General features: G+C 35.4%; 1 long non-coding RNA gene across 1 annotated transcript; it reads left to right on the forward strand.

The window, feature by feature from the left end:
- The first annotated feature begins 6,660 nt into the window (after nucleotides 1-6,660).
- Nucleotides 6,661-15,589, forward strand: LOC145269586 (uncharacterized). Its single transcript, XR_013865115.1, has 2 exons — nucleotides 6,661-7,169; nucleotides 13,209-15,589. It is a non-coding gene; the product is annotated as an uncharacterized LOC145269586 (long non-coding RNA).
- The last annotated feature ends 1,578 nt before the right edge of the window (nucleotides 15,590-17,167 follow it).

A 17,167-nucleotide genomic window follows, 5' to 3' on the forward strand; every position in this document is an offset into this window, starting at 1 on the left:
CAGCAGCTCGTTTTCGACATGGAGGCAATGTGGACTCTCTCCCAGATGGTAATAAGCATGCCACCCCAGTGTGCTATAAATGTGGGGAGGCCAATCATTTTGCTAAAGAGTGCCGGAGTGATAGGAGAGGTGTATATCCACAATCAAAGAGACCAGTGCAATGCTATCGCTGCAATAAGTTTGGGCACATATCTCGCAACTGTTTGGGAAACGAAGTTGGGGGCAAGGTACTATCGCTACCCTTGCCCCCTGCCAACCAATAAACACAGGATTGCCTGTCATTAGCGTTAAACTTGATGTGCAGTGTTCAGCACTTATAGACACGGGGTGTTCCCGGTCTATAGTTAGTGCCCATTGCTGTCCGGTGTGGCGGAGGAACCCAGTCGGCGTTATGACCATCAATGGCTTATCACGAGTATGTTGTGGTGAAGGGACAGTCACAATCTGTACTGAGAAGGGTGACACAACTAAAGTTGACGTTCTGTTGATGCAGGAGAAACCCCTTGGCTACGACATGTTGCTTGGAATTGATACAATACAAGCACTAGGAGGCGTTACAATCACAGCAGCTAGAGGTATCAGGCTTGGAGAAGGGAAAGAGGTCTGTGCAGCCATGTCGATTGAAGAAAAGGACTTCTGTGCTACATTTGATGACAACGAAAGGGTGTGGACTGCAAAGTGGAAATGGGCCATGGGCCAGGAACCAAATCGGCTGTGCGACACGATTCCAGAGTATGCAGTTTCTACCAAGAATAGGGCCACATAAAAGAAGAACTTCAGATGTGGATTGACAACGGTTTGTTAATACCATACCCACAGGAACGTCTGGGACCACCCAAGGGATTAATTCCGCTCATGGCTGTTGAACAACCTACCAAAGAAAGAATTCGTCCCGTAATGGATTACCAAGAGTTGAATCGGCATGTTGATGCGTTTACCGGAAACGCAGATGTGTGCGCTGCTAAACTGAGAGAGTGGCGTCAAAAAGGGAGCAATGTAGCACTTCTGGATCTAAAGAGGGCCTACCTGCAGATACGTGTCCATGAGTCATTATGGCCGTTTCAGACAGTACTACTCAAGGGAAAACTATATTGTTTGACACGTTTGGGTTTTGGCCTAAACGTAGCACCCTTGATTATGACAACCATTATTAAAACTGTTTTGATGCAGGATGAGACCACAGCAAAAGCTGCTTCAGCCTACATAGATGACATCTATGTTAATGAGGACATAATGTATGCGGATGCAGTTTGAATAAAACTGAAAGCGTTTGGGTTAATAAGCAAAGACCCTAAGCGCCTAAAGGATGGAGTGCCCGTGCTAGGCCTAGAGGTCTGGGAGGAGGGCAATACATGTCGATGGAAGCGAGGGAGCCCACTTCCAAAGTTACCCGATGTATTAACAAGACGAACTGTGTTTTCCATCTGTGGTAAATTGGTAGGACATCTACCTGTCTGTGGATGGCTCCGAGCGGCAACAGGAGTGGTGAAAAGACGAGTGACTACAGTAACAAAAGGATGGGACGATGTTGCGGATGATGATTCTCTCCAACAAATGATGGCTTAAATGTTGTCCAGAGTGTTTAGGAATGACCCTGCCCGGGGTGAGTGGCAAGTGTCTGGAAACGAACTAAATGCATGGGTCGACGCAAGTTCGTTGGCTAAAGGTGTTGTGTTGGAGCAACTAGGTGTTGTTGTGGAAGATGCATGCTGGCTTCGTCCGAAAAATGATGCCCAACATATAAATTTGGCAGAACTTGATGCCACGTTAAAAGGTCTTAATCTCGCATTGCAATGGCAGACTAATGTTGTGCATCTCCACACTGACTCATTGTGTGTTTATCATTGGTTAACCGACACCTTGACTGGAAAGGCTCGAGTTAAGACTAGAGCTGCAAGTGAAATGCTAGTACGAAGGAGACTAGCAATAATTAAGCGTCTAGTTGATGAATACAGCTTGCAGGTAGACATTACGTTAGTCTCATCGATGCAGAATTTGGCTGATAGCTTGACTCGAGTACCAAAGATGTGGATCGATGCAATGAGGCAGGGATCCGATCTTCAACAACAAACATGCGCGACTGTAACGGATCAATTAACGATCCGTATGATACACCAGCAGAGTGGACATCCGGGAATTCAGAGGACTGCATATTTTGTCCGAAGAGGATGCCCTGCAACTACAAAAGCATCAGTAAAAACAGCCATACGTTCGTGTCAAGAGTGTCAGAGAATTGATCCGGCACCATCCAATGGCAAAAAGGGAAGCTCGAGTTGGAGGGCAACTAGCAGCGAGTAGGGATGGACATAACACATTATGGGTACAAACATTTTTTGACCATGACGGATTGTGGCCCGACGCGTTTCACAATATGGCGCCTGTTGACACGACAGGATGCAGCCAGCATTATACGACAGTTGAGAGCCGTCTTTTTTTGACGTGGTGCCCCGATTGAAATTCTGACTGATAATGCCGCCACATTTCGATGTCAAGAATTTCAGAAATTTGTGCACGAATGGAGGATTAAAATGCATTATCGGTGTGCATATTATCCCGAGGGTAATGGTATAGCAGAACGGTGTCACCGCACCATCAAAAGAATTGCAGCCAGGATGCAGTGCTCTATTCCAGAAGCTGTGTACTGGTATAATATAACACCGAAGGACAATGCAACACCAGCAACTGCACCAGCCAATGGGATTTACCAATATGAACAGCGTGTGAAAGGAGTTGATGGCATACCATCAGTGGTGAGTGTTGTCAATACACCATATCAGGTGGGAGACCTTGTTTGGATAAAACCCCCGAATGCTGGGTGCACTACGAAATTTTTCTGGGGAAAAATAGACGAAACCATAAGTCCTCAGACCATGTTGATTGGTGGCATACCACGTCACGTAAAAGATATCTGCCCTTGTTATATCTCTTTGGATTCTGAGGACGATGAGGAGGATCACACACTGTTCAGAGATGATCCTGATCACTTACTGCCCCTTCAGGTGAGCATAGAAACACCACCAACAGAACCAGACGAGGGAATGATGGGACATACCGATGACAATAGTGATGAGAGCGATGGACACAAGGAAGTAATGCCTCATCGAAATACTCGACAGAGATGAATGCTGCCTACCCCCCGTGATTGCAAAACCCCGCGAGAAGCGATGATGGAGCACACCGAGGAGATGACGCCTCCGATTCTTCGGAGAAGTACCCGAAAAAGACGGATACTGCCCCCCTGCCCTGATTGTGAGACACCGCCTATGGAACCATGGGACGGGATAATGGAACAGACTGGTAGTGATGATGGTGGTAATGAAGAAAACAGCAATGAGGAAGTGCTGCCCACGATTCTTCGAAGGAGTACCCGCCAACCACGATTGCCCGCATGTCCTGTTTGTGATCATGAGATCAGGGGGGAGTGTGGAGAAATGCGTGACTACCTGGATAGACCACGTGCGGGTCGGTCACCGAAAATAAATAAAAAGAAAGAAAAGAAACGGTCAAGACTCTTATTTATAGAGTAGTGATCACGTGAGTTAGAAGAATATGCAAATAGAGGTGAACGATTTTGCGACATAAAAAGCCTGTGTTGTTAAGAGGAGGGGCAGACTGTTGGCAGAAGTCAGTGCTGTCAGACGTGCTTTAGAGTTTTGTTATTATATGCTGTGCTCGATTATTGGAGAGAGAAGAGAAGAGGAGGAACCAAGAAGACATTCTGCAGGTACTTTGATACAACGGGGGTGCAATTCAACAATCAACCATTTCCTTTGGTTTAAGAACACAAAGGAATCGAGATACTTGACTTTGTGTTGGTTTTACAGACCGGTGCCGGTCTTGGAGAAAAACGAACGTAAATGTAAAAACAATTGGTGGAATGTCCCATGCGTGCTGCGGTGTTGGAGCGGTCTCTGTGTCCACTGACAAAAGTGTGTCTGCCAGAATCGATGTGTTGGTTGTGCGTGGCAAACCGCTGGGGTTTGAGGACCACTTCCCTGAAAGACTACACAATCGAGTGTCAGAATACCCAGTGCCGACAGAAATCCGTGAAGAATATACGCAGGAGCTCCGCACCTGGATAGATAATGGTTGGCTCATGCCATACCCAGAGGATAAATTGGGACCTCCCAAAGGCCTAATTCCCCTGATGGCTGTGATGCAGCAGAAAAAAGCCAAAGTGTGCCCGGTAATGGACTACCAAGAGCTAAATCATTACGTAGACGCGTTTACGACCAACAAAGTTGTTTGTGCGGCTAAGCTGCGCGAATGGAGACAAAAAGGTTCTAACGTGTCTCTACTGGACCTCAGGAGAGCATACCTACAAGTCCGGGTCCATGAGACACTGTGGCCGTACCAGACTGTGGAAATCGATGGGAAAAAGTATTGCCTGACCCGTCTGGGGTTTGGTTTGAATGTGGCTCCCCTGATCATGAGAGCAATTGTCAGCGAAGTATTGTTTTAGGAAGAAGTTGTAAGCCGCGCAGCATCTGCTTACATCGATGACATTTTTGTCAACGAGGACGTGGTGCCCGCGACCCATGTAAGAGAACACCTAGTGCAGTTTGGGTTGGAGTGCAAGAACCAGGAGCGGTTGAAGGACAGTGCACGGGATTGGCGGTCTGGATGGAACACAGTGAACTACGGTGGAAGCGAGGAAATGCAATTCCAGAGGCTCGCAGCATTGTTACGTGATGAACAATGTTTTCCCTGTGTGGTCGACTTGTCGGGCACTTTCCGGTGTGCGGTTGGCTTCATGTGGCTTGTGGAATACTTAGAAGGAGAGTAAGTTCGGTAACAAAGGGCTGGAATGATGAAGCAAGGAACGCCGTACTGCATCGTATGATATTCGAAACCTTGGAATCTGTGCAGCGGAACAATCCAGTTCGGGGAAATTGGTGTGTGGATGGCAAAGAGCTGAATGTATGGGTTGATGCTATCTCCCTAGTAATTGGTGCAGCCTTGGAGATGTGCGAAACTGTGTTGGAGGATGCATGTTGGCTGCGACCTGAAGGTGACTCTCAGCATATCAACTTAGCCGAGCTGGATGAGAGCACGTTCAAGATAGCCATCTTGGAATTTTTTGAACACGCCACAGGGAGATAACTTAACTTAAAGCGCCGACACTCCCTCCCCATCTTTATTACTAGCTTTTCTTCTTAAAAATCGAACCTTTTGCTCGGTATCATAACAAATTGTTCTTTTGCTGTAAAAAAAAAAAAAAAAAAAAAAAAAAAAATTCTACTTGATGAAATTAAGTGATATTTTTTTCGGAAAACTTTATTCCATAACGTTTAAGTTGTACGTATCGTACAATTTAAACTTTTTTTTTATGTTTTCATTTTTAATGTCTATGTTTTTAGATGGAGTGATGGTGCGTGGTTCTTGATTGATTAACTGTGTGTAATTGTGTCGGATATATACTCGAGAGTCAAAACAATGATAAGAATAATCGGTACTAGTGCACTTTTTTATCCGTGCTGAAATAATAACGTTATTGTTTAAAAAGCCATTCTTAACATGGGAAAGGGGGTGTTTTGTACCTATTCTCTACGTTAATTGAATAAAAAAAAAACATATAAAACTTTAATTAACCTCGGAAATAGGATGAAAAAAATAGCGCGGATCAGTAAGTGAACTACTAGCAACGAATATTCTCTTGTCATAGCCCTCCCTACTGATAATATAAGAAAATATGGTTATATTGGAGATTCGTCTTCCTTTGTTTACAAAGCCACTTGGCGAAAGTGACGTCCGACGTATTTTTAGCTACGGATGATGAACACTGTAAAGAATCATTTTTTTTTTTTTTTTTAGAAGTTTCATTTAAATAGTCTTTATTTGAACTTAATGGATTTGTTTTAGATTTATGGACTCCCCCCCCCCACATTAATATGTTTATGAACGTTTACCTAACTCTTATAATATAAGGTAAGTAAACGTCGATGTCGAAATTTTGAAATTAAAGTTTATTTTATTAAAAAAAAAAGAAAGAAAAATAAACGAGGTGTTTTTTTTTTCAATTACATTATACACTTTATTTGAACTTTTCAACAAAGTTTTACATACATATAAAATTTTATAATAATTTTTTAAATATATTTAACGAAAAGTTTTTTTTTTTTTTTTTTTTACATTTCTCATGTATTTAATCAAACATTATAAAAACCCGTATCCAATACATGATATTCTCCAAATTATTGTCTTTGTTTATTTGAACTTTATAACAAATTTTGCAAACATAAAAAGTACACTTTATTGATCTTTTATAAGATAAGATTTTGAAATTTCTTTAAAGAAAAAGTTACGTTAGAAAAAAAATCTCATTACAACAATTTCATTTTGATAAATAAATTTCATATTTTTTATTTTAAATTGGTTTATCATTTTACTGTTGATTAAAATTTCAAAGTGGAAAGTGGGAAAAAAATATCGCGAAAAGAAAAACACCGTCTTTTTTTTATTTTTTAATAAGACTAACTTTAATTTTAAAATTTCGATGTTTGAAAAACAGGCCGTAATATATATTTCATTATAAAAGTTCTATCTTTGTTTGATAAAAAGAATAAAACAGTTAATAAAACAAAACAAAACAAAAAACAGTCCATTGTTTAAATAAAACTTCTAAAAAAATTTTTTTAAAAAGTTCATTCTATACAGTTTTGGTCATCCGTAGTTAAAAATATGTCGGACGTCACTTCCGCCAAATGGCTATGTAAACAAAGGAAGATGAATCTTCTAGATTACCGGAAATATATCACCTAGTATCGGAAAATTATTTGTTTGCCGAAAAATTAAATGCGATAATCATTTTCAACATATCCTAAAACTTTTAAATGTCGTCATTTTAAAGGTGATTGTTTAGATGGAAACCAAGTAAAAAGTTATCTTATTTATTTATCAACAAGCATATCTTTGGTTTCAACGCCGACTTTGTTACCCCCCCCCCCCCCAATATAAAGAGAAAGAAGAGCGAAATCGAATAGGAAAGGGAAATAAAAAAAATCTATTTCCGGTTTTCAATCGACGAAAAAGAAATCTTTCGAAGATACGACTTTCCACACACACAAAAAATAATTTTAAATTTTCAAATCATATCTTTTATCCTTCGTTCTTTTGTTTTTTTGGGGTTTTTTTTTTCAGGCAAACAGATTATGCGTATTTGATTCAGAGTAAGTATCAATTCCTTCCCTTTCTTTGTCAATGTGTTTGTTCCATTTGATTTTAGCGGAAACACACTTTTAAATTTCATTCATTAATCCAAAAATAATTCCCTTTTTAACGACATTTATGTTCAGTTTATTTCCATTAATATTTCAATCGAACTCCAGACTTATTTATTTAATGTTAATCATTTTATCAAACTCTTTAGCCTTCCATAAAACAATATTATGTTTAGAAGGTAAATATGAAAAATCTTTCCCCCCCTCGAATAATGCTTTAAAATTACAACTTTTTCAGTTTCTGAGGCGCTGAAAAAGAAAATAACTTTTTAAATTACGGCAGAGGAGTAAATATGAAGAAATGTTAGTTTTAAAAAAGCGAGGGATCATTTTTCTATAATAATTTAACCAAAAGTGAAAACCCATTTTATGGCCAACTTTTTCTTTAGGTAGGGTAGGGGTATTTTCTTTCAGCCATGGAAAATCCTTTAAAATTAAACTAACGTTTAAAATTTCAGCAAACAAGTAGTTTACAAGATATGAAGAAATGCACCCATTTTATGCTCATCGTTTTTTGAAGGTGGGGGGGGGACTACCCGTTTATGTTTTTCGTTCTTTTTTTTTTTTTTTTTTGAGAGAGAGGTATTCAATTATAGAACTTGTATAGATTTTAACAGGCGTTTCTGCAGCTTAATTAATCGTTTTAACGTAAGTAACGCGCTAGGTGTATAAGAATTTTAGGGGAATTTTTGACACCCCTAACAGAAAACTTTGAATAAAATGTAAAAAAAAAAAACTCGTAATTCCTCTTTGTAAAGGGTTTATTTTCTGTATTGAACCAGCAATTTTTCTTTTGCGTATAAAATCAATTGAATTTTACAAGTGAATTTTTGTTTTCAATTTTTAAACTTTAAAAATCTATCAAAATTTTTCTCTTGTTGAATTTTTACGATATTTTCAAGGTCAATATGAAATTTTATCCTCTTTCCATTAAACGGAATATGATATTTTAGACAAAGGTTTTTTTTTTTTAATTCACCCCTCTCCATTTGTAAATGTCTATTAAAAAAGTAAATAATTAATGTACGCACAAATTTTTTTATATCACAAATTGAAGATAAAAGATCAATAAATAATAAATATTCTAATTTAAAACAAAAAAGTGTTTTTTTGTTTTTTTTGAAAATCAACCTGTAAAGTCAAAAGTGTAAAACCTTCTTTTTTATAGGTAAGTAATTTTTTGGAATTTATATATTTTTTTATAATCGAAGTAAGTAAAATTTCGTTGATTTTCTTTAAATCTTTTTTTAAAGAAAACCGATTTAAAAAAAAACAAATATAGGAGAATTTGCTGTTAAACTTGTTATTTTTTAAAATTTGGTCTTTGCTACTTTAATTTTAAAAAATTAGGATTTGAATTACATTTTTCAAGTAGTTATAAACTTCGAAAGTTAGTAAGTTGATTTATTCAAGTTCATATACAGCATTTTTAATGGTCGATTCTGATACACCTAGTAATGCACGAACATTAACCGATCAGAAGAACCGTTTCTGTAAGTTTTCAACATTAACCGAGCAAAAGAATCATTTAATATTTCACAAAAATTTTGTATATATTTGGTGGGGAGGCGGTTGGGGGGGGTGTTTATAAGTGAATGTGTGCTTTTTTTCACCCATGGAGGCCCCAAAATACTAATCTTGGTTAACAGCACGCAATAAAAAGAGATATTAATTATGACGTTTATAAGTCACCATTAGATAATCACGAAAAAAAAAATCAGAGAATTGTCTCCCTCTATTTGAACAGTCAAGAAATGAGTTCTCTTTCTTTTAAATCCTTGTTTAAAAAAGTATTTTATTTAAAAAGGACACGGAATATAAAAAGGACATGGAATATAAGTATAAATATAGATAAATTCTTAACAATTAACAATAGAAGTACACATTGAGTAGAATTTTTTTTGGTAAGTGATTTTTCGGAATTTATATACATTTTTTATAATCGAAGTAAGTAAAATTTCGTTGATTTCTTTAAATCTTTTTTAAAGAAAATCAATTAAAAAAACAAATATTGCATAATTTGCTATTAAACTTGTTATTTTTTAAAATTTGGTATTTGCTCCTTTAATTGAAAAAATAAATAAGCGTTTGAATTTCATTTTTCAAGTAGTTATAAACTTCGAAAGTTAGTAAGTTAATTTATTCAAGTTCATATACAGCATTTTTAATGGTCGATTCTGATACATCATGTAACGCACGAACATTAACCGATCAGAAGAACCGTTTCTGTAAGTTTTCGACATTAACCGAGCAAAAGAATTGTTTAATATTTCACAACAATTTTGTATGCATTTGGTGCGGGGTGGGGGGTGTTGTGACGGCTGTGGGTGAAAAGAAAGCCACCCTCCTCCCCACAAAAAAAGCTGTCCATAAAGTGGGTTCTCATTTTACGTTAAGTTTTTTATAGAAAAGTGGTCCCCCACTTTATCTAAACTAACATTTCTTTATAGCTTGGAATATACTCGTTTACCGTTATTTTAAACGTTATTTTCCTTTTCAGCGCCCCCAAAATCCTTTAAAAGTGGTCATTTTAAAGGATTTTTCCAGGGTGGAAAGATTCCTCAAATTTACCATTTAGAGAAATATTACATTGTTTTCTCGTTAAAATATCCTATCATGTATCTCATATGTAATATTGTATGTTTTAAGAATGTCTTACTTAACAATTTCATTCATTTAAATACAATACAAATGGAAAATTAATAATGATAAAAAATTTGATTTATCTACTTATTTGTGATCTATTTGCGTTAAGAAAGATTTTAAAGTTTCAATATGAAATAGAATCATTTCACTTGCCATCTGAATATTGTATATTAATTACTTAAATAAAAATTATATTCAAATCAAAGGCTTAATAATTATCTTCGTTTTGTTTTTAATAAAAATGTTGAATAAAAAATATTTCCCTAAATATAATTTACAAAAAATGTATGAATAAAAATTCATCCGAAATTTGGAGCATGTGAAAAACTTATAAGTTAATAGATTTTTTTGGTACTTATGCACTATTTGACCTGGATGCTAAAATAATAACATTATTTAGAAAGTCATTCTTCACATAGTTAGGGAGTATTTTGTAACTATTCTCAGTTCACATTAATATGCACTAGGTGTATTAGGTTCAATTTTTAAGATATTTTCAGTTTCACTGTGAAATTTTATGCTCTTTCGAATAAATCGAATATACCATAGACAGGCTTTTTTTTAAAATTCACCCCCCTATTTTGCAAAGTCTATTAAAATGAAAATAATTAATTTTCTCACCTCAAATTTATACATCACAAATTGAAAATAAAAGATCAATAAATAAAATAAGCTAATTTAAAACAAAAAAGAACAGTTATTTTCAAATTTACCTGTAAAGTCCAAAGTTTAAAAGCTTTTTTTTTTTTAAATTACATTGAATTTTTTTAAGTGAAACCTTATAATTTTGTTATATTGTTCAGAAAATTTCCCAGAATTACAACAATTTTTTTTATTGTATTCAATGTTTTTTTAGATTTAAAAAAATTCACTCGATAAAGAAGAAATAAAATATATTAAATCTAAAACCCATGTATTTCTTTAAGAGAATTTAAAATAATAAAAAATCGCTTGAATGTTTTTTTTTTATCGGCAAAAACTGATAAGTGAAATGAGATTATTTTCAACTATGGTGGCCTATATTTACTAACTTTTGTTTACAACACAGTAGAAAGACACATTAATTTTGGCACTTAAGTCCACCGTAAATTTCAACTCAAACAAAAGCAGACATTTATTTCAATTGTGAAAAACATCTGATTGCGCTTTTTATTTAATCCTTGCTTAAAAATGTATTTTATTTAAATGGACATGGAATATAAAATATAAATATGGACAAATTCTTAACAATGAAGAATGGAAGTAGCCATTGATTAGTATTTTTATAGGTAAGTGATTTTTTTGGAATGTATATATATATATATTATCGAAGAAAGTTAAAATTCGTTGATTTTCTTTAAATCTTTTTAAAAGAAAACTGATTAAAAAAAACAAATATTGCATAATTTGCTATTAAACCTGCTATATTTTTTAAAGTGGGTCTCTGATCCTTTAAGTAAAAAAAAACAGTTAAGGTTTGAATTATATTTTTCGATTAGTAATAAGCTTCGAAATATAGGAGGTAAAATCTGGCTAGCTCTGTGTAACCGCCCAGTTTATCCTTGTCTTTGATATTCACCCTCTGCTCAGCTGGAACAGCAAATTCCATGATTTGATAGGACTTTTCTTTCTTGTTAATTATTATGACATCTGCCCCTTTGGCTTGAATGGGTTTATCTGTTTGTATATCCATATCCCATAAGATTTTGTGATTATGATTTTCAACTACTGTTGCCAGTTTATACTTGTATACTTGTACCACTTTTCTGTGCATTAACGATGCAGTTATTTGCATAATTCCCAGTGTACTGCACTTCTCACTTGGTTGTGCCTGGTCTTGTATTGTTATTGAGCCAGTTTGCTACATTCGCTTACTATATGGTTTATTGTTTTGTCTCTTTATCCAAAGAGTCTGCATTTGCTGTTTTCTTGTGTTTTGTTAATTTTTGCTTTGATGTGGTTTGTGTTTATTATCTTGTAATGCAGTTATTAGACATTCAGTTTTTCAGTTTATGTGTCTTTATTTGCATTAATGTCCAAGTGTATTTGTTATTCTTATGAATCTTCCATGTAGTTGTTTCTCTTCCCATTTTTCTTTTCTTGTCGTCTTCTTTGTCTCTCTGTTTTCTGTTTTTGTGATGTTTTTTATTGTGTCTTTCTGCCATGATAATCCTTTCAGTGTTTTGCATTATGTATTTTTATAGATTTTTTTATGTCATTCACACACAGTCTTCTATACAAACCAGTCCTATCCCATGTTTTTTTCTTTTTCATATAGAATCGATCAACATCGTCCTTTGGGTGTAGTGCATTATGCATGGTCATGAGTTTCATACTAGTGATACTGCCCATGTATTTATATACCTTTCATTAGGTTTCTGCTATATGATTTAGTGTCCAGGAGTTTTTCTTGTTCTCCTGAGGTATTTCTTTCCAATTATTTCTTTCTTGATGGTGTCTGCTTCCAGAAGTCCCAAATATTATTATTATTATTAATTTTCTTCTTCTTATCATTATTATTCCGCTAGTGCCCTCATCTCCCTTTGGGTATTTTTATTTTGCCATGATAATCCTTTCAGTGGTTTGCATTATGTATTTTTCTAGTTGTTTTTTTTGTGTCATTCAGAGACAGTCTTCTATACAAACCAGTCGTCTCCCGTGGTTTTTCTTTTTCACATAGAGTCGATCAACATCGTCCTTTGGGTGTAGTGCATTGTGCATGGTCATGAATTTCCTGGTGTTCTGATCTAGCTGACTCAGTTCTTCTTTAATCCATCCTATGAACGATCCAGAGTATCTTACTAGTGATAGTACCCAGGTATTTATATCTTTCATTAGGTTTCTGCTATATAATTTTGTTTCCAAGTGTTTTTCTTGTTCTCCTGAGGTATTCCAAGGAATCAGCTGTACAATATTGTCAAGCTGAAAAATTATTTGCCCAAAACAATTTTTGTTCATGTGAGCATCCTATGTCCATGCAGGCCTATTAAAAAAGCAAATTATATAAAATTTCCTGGAGATTTTCTAAATGTAAATAAACCATTTTCAATAAGGAGTGGGACCTTTTTGAGGAGTCACATCTTAGTTTATTAGTGTTATTATCATTGTTTTATTTTGTCTGACAACTACCCGTGACATGTGCAGCAACTTTCAATGGAATTTCATGTCAATCTGCAATTCAGTGGTACGAACATTGCAGAGATATATTTGCTCCCAAATTGCCTAATGACAGGAGTATATTAATGTCTGATAAAATGTGATGGTGCATTAAAAATAGTTTTTAATTGTATTTATTTTGCAGAATATGTATGAAATTATTATTTTTTCTTGAAATTTATCTTTTAATTCATTGCTATTTTACAGAATATCATTTATTTATGAGAAAAACGAGTATCATTGGATTTTAATGGATTTAAATTTTCTTAGTGACTTGAAACATTGAACTGTATTACCAAATATATGTCAAATTTTATGTAAATCTCTAATCAATGTGATTAATACATATGTTTTTCTTCCGCTACATTACATCTCATGATATGTTGAAGAAATCCTTTTCTTGTCAAGTGTATTCAATTTCTCACATGAACTACTGAGAATAAAACTGTGCTAAAATAATATCAAATAATGTGTGTTTTAAAAAAGCTTGAAAGCCAATACTTCGGAATATATGCTTCTTTTCTAACAAATAAGGAAAATTAATATGCATACATGAGAGAAGCTATATATGTTATATGTATATCTTTGTTCTTTTAAAGAGAAATAATATGATGCAATACATACGAACACATACTGCAGAGAAACCATATCCTTGTGAAATATGTGGATCTTCATTTGCAAGAAAACAAAACATATTGCTACATATGCGAACCCATACCGGAGAGAAGCCATATTCTTGTGAAGTATGTGGGTCTTCTTTTACAACGAAACAAAACATGTTGCAACATATGCGAACACATACTGGAGAAAAACCATATTCTTGTGAAGTATGTGGGTCTTCTTTTACAACAAAGCAAAGTATGTTGCAACATATGCGAAAACATACTGGAGAGAAACCATATTCTTGTGAAGTATGTGGGTCTTCTTTTACAATAAAGCAAAGTATGTTGAAACATATGCGAACACATACTGGAGAGAAACCATATTCCTGTGAAGTATGTGGCTCTTCTTTTACAACGAAACAAAGTATACTAAAACATATGCGAACACATACTGGAGAGAAACCATATTCTTGTGAACTATGTTGCTCTTCTTTTGCACATAAAGAAACTCTCGTGCAACATATGCGAAAACACACTGGAGAGAAACCATATTCTTGTGAACTCTGCAGGTCTTCTTTTACAACAAAACAAAATATGTGGCAACACATGCGAACTCATACTGGAGAAAAACCTTATCCTTGTAAAATATGTGGATCTTCATTTGCAAGAAAAGAAAACATGTTGCAACATATGCGAACACATACTGGAGAGAAACCATATTCTTGTGAAATGTGTGGCATTTCTTTTACACAGAAACAAAATATGTTACAGCATATGCGGGCACACACTAGAGAGAAACTATATACTAGTAAAGTATGTGGCTCTTTTACACAGACAGAAAGCATGTTGAGACATATGCTAACACATACTGCAGAAAAACTATAATCTTGTCAATTATTTAGCTCTTCTTTTACAACGGAACAAAGGATGCTGAGATATATGTGAACACATACTGGAGAGAAACCATATTCTTTTGAAGTATGTAGATCTTCTTTTACACAAAAATCACATGTTGGAACACATACTGGAGAGAAACAATATCCTTGTGTAATTCGTGATTAATCTTTTAAAATGAAACACATGTTACGAAATATGTGAATACATACTGAAGAGAAGCCATATTCTTGTGAAGAGTGTGACTCTTCTTTTACAACAAAAGAAAATATGTTGCGACACAGGAAACTCCATACAAGAGATTAACTCCTATCTTGTGACGTATGTGGCCTTTTATTTACTCAAAAATGTTGCAACACATGCCAAAGAGAGAGAGAGAGACCAAATTATTTTGTCACTATAACAGGACATAAACAGACTGTAACAAAACAAGTGTATGTATTGACGGTATTTGCCCAGAAGACTAGAAGTCGTCCTCCTCAAACTGACCATCAGCATCGTGTGACTTAATAGCACAAGACAATATCTGATGAGTTTTCAGAATTGCAGTTCAAAATTTTCAACATATGAAACAAGAGCTAGCAGACAAACCTCCATCATAAAACTGCCCAAGAATTTATAGAATAACTGCTTTACAAATGAGGCAAAATCCGAAACCAAGTCTGCTACATAAATAATTCAAAGAAGTCGACAAAGATAGTATTTTTGTATACTTTTTAAAATAAATCAAATATTTTGCATATGTACACATGGCAAATAAAAATACATTCTTAGGGTATCATCGATTACATTTTTCATAGATTCACTATGTTGAAGCAAAGCAAAGCGAAACACACACTCCATAGAAACTACATTTCAGTAAAATATGTAGCTCTTCCTCTTCAGATAAATCTAATTTGCTGATGCTAAAGAAGCACATTCTCATAAAATATTTACATAATTTACAATGTAACTTTAGATGTACAGTTTTTCATATCCCTCTAGTTGCAAGTACATGTTCTATTATTTCCTTTCGTTTTTACTCTTATAAAAATGTAGTGCAATACTTGTACGTATCATTCATTAATTGTATAATAAACTCAAAAAAGTAAATAATTAGTTGTAGGTCACTTTTTATATGATTAATTTTCGATGGAGAATATTTTATTTTGTTTTCTTTCATGTTTGTTGTTTTCATCTGTATGCTAAGAATTTGCATGGGTGGATGGTGTGTAACTTATTTCCAACTGTTCTTTCTAGCATATGACCAAAGAGCTCACTGCTTTCATTCGAGATTCAACTTCTTACATATCGTAACTATTAACTCCATTCATTGTATCGTATTATATAGTAGCTGTCCCTATAACAAGAACTTACAACTGAATGTCAGGTGACCCACACACTCTAGTTCTGTGTGGCAGACCATGCAATTGTTGTCATTGCTATGACAATTTTAGGATTGAAAAGTACTCGTTCGATTATTTTGATTTGATGAAATGTTTTCCTAAGACAAAACTGAGTTTAAAAAAGTTTATCTCCTGTATAATCCATTCCTCTGAATACAATGGGATAATTAATCTAGTCTTAATCCCTCATTTTTTGAGATCACCAGTTATCAAGGCCCGGAAGCCACTCAGGAATAAGGGTTATTGCAAGTACATTACGTTAGTATGGAGATTTGATGATGTGTTTACTTAAGGGGGCGGTTCATTAGGAATTTGTTAACGTTGGACTTGAAGACATCCAAGTTGTAGTCCGGTGGGAAGCAGGCAGACGGAACAGAGTTCCACAGGCATGCAGTTCTAAGAAAGAAGCTTTGTTCATGGAATCCGCGTTTTGATTTAGGCACAGATATAGAGTGGGGGAAATTTTTCACAGTGGATTCAGCTAGACGGTTGTTTTTTGTGAAAGATTGGCGAGGGGGGACCAGAGATTGGAGTTCAGACGAGCACCTTCCATTGAAATAACGATAAAACAAGGATAGGCTCGCAACGTCTCTTCTGTGGTAGAGAGGTTGCAAGGTAGAGAAAAGGGCATCCCCCACTAAGCCACGAAGTCTATTTTGTACTCGGTCAAGGCAGGATAGGCTGTTTTTAGCAGCTCCTGCCCAGATATGGCAACAGTATTCCATCCTTGGACATACTTGACTTTTATGTAGATAGAGAATTGCATCAGTAGTGAGATATCTTCTGGAGCGGTAGAAGGATCCCACCATCTTTCCAGCGACTTGGCAACAGATTTGATGTATGTGTTCCATTTCAGATCAGGAGTAAAGGACAAACCCAAAAGCTTGTCAAAACACGGGGCTTCACCCAGACGAGAGCCATCCATCACAATTGATGCCAGATGGCGATCAGGGCGTTGATGATGTAAGGATAGAACTTTGTCATTTACAGCCTTTGATGTGTTGCTGTAGATGGTCGTGTTATCAGCATAGATGTCAACGAATGATTTAAGTATGTGTTTAGGGAAGTCATTGATGTAGATCAGGAAGAGAGTTGGGCCCAGGATTGACGTCTGAGGGACTCCAGCATTTATATTGCAGGCCTCCAATTTTTGTCCATCTACCACTACTCTTATGAGCCTATTGGAGAGAAATGATTTAATGATTGAGAAAACATTTCCAGTTTTACCGTAGCTGGAAATAATGTGAAGTAGGCCCTTATGCCATACCTTGTCGAAGGCCTTTGA

Source organism: Euprymna scolopes, chromosome 45 (genome assembly GCF_053919585.1).
Source record: "Euprymna scolopes isolate OS-2025 chromosome 45, ASM5391958v1, whole genome shotgun sequence".
In the NCBI taxonomy this organism is placed as follows: Eukaryota; Metazoa; Mollusca; class Cephalopoda; order Sepiida; family Sepiolidae; genus Euprymna; species Euprymna scolopes.